Source organism: Podarcis bocagei, assembly GCF_964188305.1.
Source record: "Podarcis bocagei genome assembly, chromosome: 9".
Classification (NCBI taxonomy): domain Eukaryota; kingdom Metazoa; phylum Chordata; class Lepidosauria; order Squamata; family Lacertidae; genus Podarcis; species Podarcis bocagei.
The window spans coordinates 66018160-66025556 of NC_138134.1; the positions used below are offsets into that span (position 1 = coordinate 66018160).

A 7397-nucleotide genomic window follows, 5' to 3' on the forward strand; every position below is an offset into this window, starting at 1 on the left:
GGTGCCTATGATTCCCTTTAAGGGTACCCCTGGAATACAAGTGCACTGTATTCCCTGGAAGCCACCAACTGACTCATCAACAGAGAAACTCCTTTGTATACCCAAAGGTCTCAGGCTCAATTCTGGGCAACTCTGGTGAAAGGGATCAGGTGATGGAGACTGCATTTGGACAAGACCCTTGACAGTCACTGCTAGTTAAGAGTAGAAAATACACAAACAGGCTGAGCTGGCAGGAGACAACATTTCTGTGCTTTATAGCTGCTGGCAATCAAAACAAACAAGCAAGAAACCCAGCCACCCAAGATTAATCTTTAAAAAGAACATGGCACAACAATGCCATTTTGCACTTCCTCCTTCCACTCTATCTGGAATACATCAGGCCTTTACCACAATTGGTGGAAACGCATGGACTGGTGAGATCCTGCCTTCACTGTCTTGACCTTCACTGTTTTACTGGATCCTCATGGGACTCACTAGGTTATCTAAATAAACATGAACTGTCATGCTCTGGACATGGCACCAACCTTTAGCATACTGAGAACATTTTTTGCCGCAGGGTCTACAGCATTCAGTTTTGCTTCAGAGGCTGAGTTTTATGTGAGCATCTATCATGTAAGATGCATAACAACAGGGTCAGGCGCAGACCTGGTGAGAAGACTCTAGACTACAGTGCTGGGGGACCTCAGATAACTGGATTCTCAAAAATACAATGAAAACCTCTGTACTGTGATGTCAGGGGAAAGTACAGGCTGGAACTTTTCTCCTTGGCAACTACTGTTAGGGAGGGACCAAGGAATCCAGGCCCCAGGGTTTTTTTATTTGCGTGTTCAGACCTTTAAACCTCCCCCTTAAATAAATTCAAACAAGACTCAAATTTTGGTTTGGTTTTTGGCAGAATTTAGACCACTTGATTACAGCAAGTGAGTGGTTGCATAGGCTCTGGTTCGACTAGCTCCCTGCACCGTTGCAGGTAGCGCTGACCCAGGGCACCAGCATAGGTCAGTCTAGGGTGAACACCTGGATAAGTGGAAAGCCAGGAACAGGCTATCTCCACCACCCAAATGACCCCTTGGACTCAGGCACAGGCACAACCCCCTCTCAGGGGTTGACCAAACCATCGAGTCCCTGGATTCCTTTAACAAAATACCCTTCGCATAGGGATGGCGAGAGCGTTCTCCCATCCCTATCACCTGAACCAGAGCTTATCCACAACCTTACAAGTTGTGACAATTTCCTACATGGCAGTCGAAACCCAAATGGCACCAGCCAATCAGCCAAGTGGGGAAAATTCCTGCCGTGCCCCTGTCCCAACGACAGACGACAGATGACGGCATAGCAAGGTCAAGCGCACAAGTCCTAAAAGTAGAGAGAGGTGGGTGGGTGTTCCAATGCACGCACCGAAAGAGGAAGCTCTGGGTCACGTGCATAGGTATATATAGGTCCCTTGATCCGTTTAGCCTGTGTCCCATTGGCCTGATTAAACCCTGCATCTAGGGACCTACCATTTGGGTGTTGTGGCTATCCAATCTTACCCACCCACAACACAGAGTTTGGTTGCCAGGTTTCAACACAACACATGCCCTCTTTAAGGGAGGACCTGATTTATTGAATTTATATACTGCGCTATACCCGGAGATCCCAGTTCAATCCTGGCATCTCTAGATCAGGTAAGCAAGTGTGAGGAAAGACACTTGAGATTATTGTGAGCTGCTGCCAGACAATATTGGGCTAGATGAGCAGGTAATCGGACCTAGTACAAGGCAGCTTCCTATGTCCCTGAACAACAATATGGATGAAGTTCACCCATCCCACACACAAAAAAGATGTGGGAAGGACCATAGGTTAGTGGCAAAGCATGTGTTTGTATTCAGAAGAGGTCAAGCCCAACTCCAAGAAGCTGGAAAAGTCTTCTGCTAGAAACACAGAAAGCTAATGCAAGTCAGAGCAGTCAGTACTGAGTTAATTGACCAATGGTCTAGCCTGGTATGAAGCCAAGATAGCAACTAGGCCAAATAGGACTGGGTCCAGAAACACAGAGACAGACAAGTGGGAAATAAACAAAACTGATTTATTAAAGGAAGCATCAGGCTAAGAAGAAAGGTCAAGCAGATGTAAGGTTTATAAACGTGGTGATCAACAAGGCATATTTTTAGAGGCAGAGTTCACTATTAGATACAGACAGGTCTCTTCTTGGGCATGTGTTATATGAGAAACAAACAATAACAAATAGCAGAATTAAACGCCATTCCTTCCTGGTGACCTGTGTACTACGCTTAGGGTGAGCTAGTAACATCACAGTTTGTGGCTGGCACACGTAGGAGGTACAGATATCTAAAATTCGGTGGCTCCTCCAGGTGAAAATGGTTTTCAAGAAAGCAACTGGCATGATGTTCTACGCAGGAACTCCTGATGCTCCTGATATGGTGACTCAGTGTCATGCCAAAAGGAAAAGGGGAAAGTGCAAGAAAGAAAACGCAATGTATCATGGGATGGTGCCTTGTTAACATCACACCAGGGTGGGAAGACACATGCGTCCCGCCTTGCTGACTCTAGGCAGGTCTGGTCTCAAGAGACAATGGAGTGCACCTCCAGGGATGAAGACAAACAGAACCGAAGTGACCTCCCTGGTGCGCAAGCCTGGACAGTGTGTATGGAGGTCCTAGGATGACCAGACAACAAGAACCCCCTCTTGGCCTCACTGATGTGGTCCAAAGAAAAGTAGAGCAATACGTTGGGCCTCAGCTTGGCTTCAGGAATTACTGGAAGGAGGCATACAAGGCACCATCCAACCATCTTAGAGACTCCAATCCGGATTTGTGTAGGGTTTAGCCTTTTCTCCTCCTGAAGATGTCCTGCAAGGCAGTGGAGGTTTCGGATCAGAGTTTTCCTTCTCCAGGATGGGCTCCCTTCCAAGATTCGCAAGTCCCACCTGCCCCATGACACCCTTACCTTAGCATAAGCTTCTCAATTCAGCATCTCAAGCTCAGAGCTGCTTATCAGTCTAGTCTCCTTTGTTCTATGGGAGTCATATCCAGCCTCGGGGTGGTGCATCACATTCCCATAGATACATAGCTAAGGCAGGTTGGCTCTCTAAAAAAAGGGGAAGCTGAGAGTTCTAGCAGCCAGTCATGTTCCTCTGCAATTTATCTTTGCTCACCTTCTAATTCAGCCTGCCAACATCAGTTGCTGCCAAGTTCCCTTCTCCCTCTTTCTTGCCTGCTCTATGTTCCCCCAGAAAGAGATTATCTAGCCTCCGATTGGTGGGCTTGGTTTCTAGCCAAGCCTGTGCCTTTGTCCTTTTCCTGAACTGCTCATGACTTCACATTGTCTGCCTTCTTCAGGATCCTGAATCTGCCAGCTTGTATTAAGACTGCTCATGACCTGGATGCAATTCACAGGAGAGCATCTATGTGTCATGAACAATGTGTTTATCAATGACTTCTTTTTTGTCCTTTTTATTAACTTGGGAGCCTGTAGGCTGGCTCTCTCATATCTTTTAATGCAAAATAAGAGAGCTGACCTCAGACCAAAGATACCTATCAGAATAAAACCCACACAGCAGTTTTGAAATTAGGATACAGAGTGAAGATAAAAATAAAAACGTCAGAATCATGCATGTTTTCGGTCAATTTCCATTACAGCAGGGGAGCAGGGTGCTGAACTTTCAGAAGGAAAGTTCTCTCTCAGATGGGTGAACGGGCAGCCATGAAATCGAATTGCACATGAACTGCAGTATAAATACAACAGCAAAGTGATGCTTTGCTGTTATATACGGATGGGTTCTGAGCAGGGAGAGACTGGCCAGGATTGGAACTGAGGTTATAATCATTACCACTGGTTTATTTATTGCCTTCTAAATAACTGTCTCAAGGCAATTACACATTTCATTTTGCAAACTGCAAATTTGATGGATCCAGCACCTCAGGAGATGGTGGACTCTCCTTCACTGGAGGTTTTGAAACAGAAGCTGGGTGGACACCTGTCGGGGGTTCTTTAGCTGCATTGCAGGGGGATGGACTAGATGACCCTTTGGGTACTTCCAACTCTACAGTGCTATTATTCTATGAAATGCAAACTGAATCCGTTTCCTGCCCCCTCCCTACAGAGAGCTGAATGGCAGGCTGAAATTCAACAGGTGGGAGTTTGGCCAGCATGAAGATGAAGTCATAGGAAATCTCCATCTGTTGCATATGGGGATAGTGCCTTGCTGCCAAGTGATTTTACAGCTAATGTGAACTGGGGACTTTCCTGCACACAATTTTGTCTGCTACAACACACCAGCTCTCAGTGATGCTGTGCCCACCAAGCTGCAGCCACAGAGCTCCCTCGTGAGCAAGGACTTCAACATTGTGCTTCAAACAGTGGGGCTAAGCTGCACAGGTGTAGAATCATCACACACACAGCCCCGTCCTTTCCATCCAAGTGAGTCCAAGGCAGTCCAAAACCAAAGGCTTCATGTACAAGGAAAACTGCTTCCATGAATACCTAAAGATCTCGATCAGTTCAGACTAGAGCTTGTTTGACCCTACGACATAAAATTTATTAAAGAGCTTACAGTAGACAACACTCCTTTCCCAGCTGCAGCCAAGGTTGCTTGGAACATATTCTCATGATGACAGGGTGTTGGACGAAAGGAATGTGTATGAGAGATGTCAGTTAAGGGAAGGAGTGCCTAAGATGTTGAGAGAGAAAATAATCACTTATGAAAGCAAAACCCTCCATTGCTCGATGCTGAAAAAGCTGCAGGGGGCAGTGTTGGGTATGTTACTTTTATAGACGAGGAAAGAGTATATGATATAGGCACACTTATTAAGTGCCCTTTCTCAATGCCCCCTCTTTTGCATGATCAGCAACAAAGCCTTCTGTCGTAATAGGTTGTATTTGTTCAGAATGACACCCACTTTCCTCAGTGTATGCAATTGTACAGGGCAGCCATATGGCGCAAGGAAACATCTTTATGAGCACTTAACCAAACGGGGGTTTCTTTTCCTCCCATGCAAGGGGAGATTTTCAATATGCTATTTCTTTTCTTTTCGTGCTCTCAGTGTTGGGATCTATTTCACAGCTTCAGCAATATCCAAATGTAGCCAACAAACCCTCCCACATCTCAAATACAAGAAAGAAGTCGGAGTGAGTTAGATGTGTAAAACCAGCATTTAGGGCATATCTATAGGACAACAAACATAGTTGCTTTATTCCAGTTGTGGAACCCCTCCAAAGTAACCAGGAATGCTAAAGCATTCATTAATGTGAGCTTGATTGCACCAAAAAACCTCTCCTTGATCACTCCCAAACCTCTCCCTTGCTATTCTCCTACAGATTTCCTGCAGGATTAAGGTTCCCAGGATTTCCTGGGAAAGAGAAACTGAACATTTAGGTCTGCAGAGTAGTTGTAAAACAAAAACAAAGACGAGACAATTGGAATTATTTCCAGTTCTCAAACTTTACTGTTAGCTTTTAGTACTTTACTGTTAGCTTTTAGTAAGGCATTAAGCTCCCTAGAAGGAGGCAGAGATACAAATAGAATAAACAAAAATAAGTCCATAAAAAGAGATGCATTTCAGATGGGCAGCTGCATTAAGTCTTTAGCGGCGCTGAAAAATTCTGCAGCTTTTGCTGCAAAAAATTAAGACATTTACTGAAGCGCACACTTCTAGCATGGGCCAAAGCCTTTCTTATTTATGAGAACTCAAATGGGACTGGGGGTTATACAGCTGAAATGCTAGCCATGAAGAAGGATCTATATCATACAGATTTTGACTCCAATGGAAAAAAGTAAAGTATTTTGCACTGAGGAAGTGGGTGCAAAATCTAAACTCCTGAGGATGGGCTCAGCGGCAGAGGAAGCTGCTTGGGCGCCTGGGACAGCACACCCAGGGGTGGGGCAAGCTGCCCATAGGGTGCACTGCGGGGCCTCCAGAGTCTGCCTGCCTCCTCCTACTCAGCAGCCCTACAGCTGAGGGGGAGGCAGCAGGCAGACCGTTTGGGGTAGTGCAGAGCCTGTGGGCACTCAAGCCATCGTATCACTCCCAGGACGGGCTGCTGGCCCTGTGGTGAGTGACACCTGGTGTGGCGATCACACAGGGACCCCGGACATCTCACCATCTATTGATCCCTGTGCCACCACTTTATTTCTCGCTGCCCCCACCCAGGCCCTACCTGGGACAATATTGAGTCCAGTCAGGGTTAAATTGGAACATAAACTTCTGTTTATTTATTGCAGTTTAACAAGCGTGTGGTTTCATAAATGGTATCAGTCAATTACAATCATGGGGTGCCTATCCAGACCTATAACATCCGCTACCTGCTCTCCCTCACTAAACCACCTCTCAGATATTTACTTGTCTTCCTAGCTCCTAACTGTTCCTGACTCAGCTTATTTCTTACACTAACTCAACCTACCCACAGACTCTATTCCAATTCACTCCCACTCCAACCAACCACCCAACTCCCAATGAATTCCCCCCTTTGCCCCTCCCAGAGCTGGTTTTATAGTCCCTCTGACTCCACCCCCCTGGGTTCTGATTGGGTAACCTGTTTAACTATTTCACCTCCAGCACTCTCATAAGTTAACGTCACACCTGGCATTTTGTCACCCCCCTCAGTGGTGACACCCGGGGCAGCCCGCACCTACCACACACCCCTTCCTCCGCCCCTGAATGGGCTTCCTGCAATTCCCTCCTGCTACCTCTTAATAGTGGTTAATTCTGCTCCTTGTGCCTTCATAAACCTCAGTCCTAATTTCAAAAACACCATTCAACATTACACTGTGATTTCAGAGGCATTCTCAGGGCACCAGTTATTGAAACATTTACCTGGAATGGAAGTAAATCCCATTGTACTCATGCATATAGGATTGTAGCACAAGTCTCTCCATTGGGATTCCATACACTGAAATGTAGGCTTTGAATGGTGGGGGGAGGAGTTAAAAATGTATTCCTTTCCCTCTCCCCCCCTGCCTTTTTTTATGCTCTAGGTAAAACAGTCCTTAAGGTTAAACCAATAATGACACTCTGTGAGCATAAAGTATTGAAATTTACTGCCAAAAATATTTGAATTGTGGTTTTTATCGCTGTAGAGAGACAGGAGTCTCAAGAGATGCGAGGCACTTTCAAGTGGAAAATGACTTCCCCGTTCCGCCCCCCACCCTCCTTCCTGAGGTCTGCGTGTATGGACAGAGAAGTATTTGGCATAAGGTAAATATTCTGGCACCTCTTGAGTGAGGGCTGGGGGAGGATGGAAGTGAACAGCCTATTTGTTTGACCGAATACGCATGACTTTAAAATGCCTTGCGTAATATTGCAAAGGGGAAATGGCATGTCCCAACTTGTCTAGTGGTACAGACATTTGCGAATGAAAGCTACAGGCATACAGCAAGGGCAAAGCTCAGGCAAGCA

At 45.9% G+C, this 7397-nt stretch overlaps 1 protein-coding gene across 3 annotated transcripts in view; it reads right to left on the minus strand.

Annotated features, from left to right (window-relative positions):
- ARHGAP24 (Rho GTPase activating protein 24) overlaps positions 1 to 7397 on the minus strand; it is a 461665-nt gene that overhangs the window by 212201 nt on the left and 242067 nt on the right. The window lies entirely within an intron of this gene.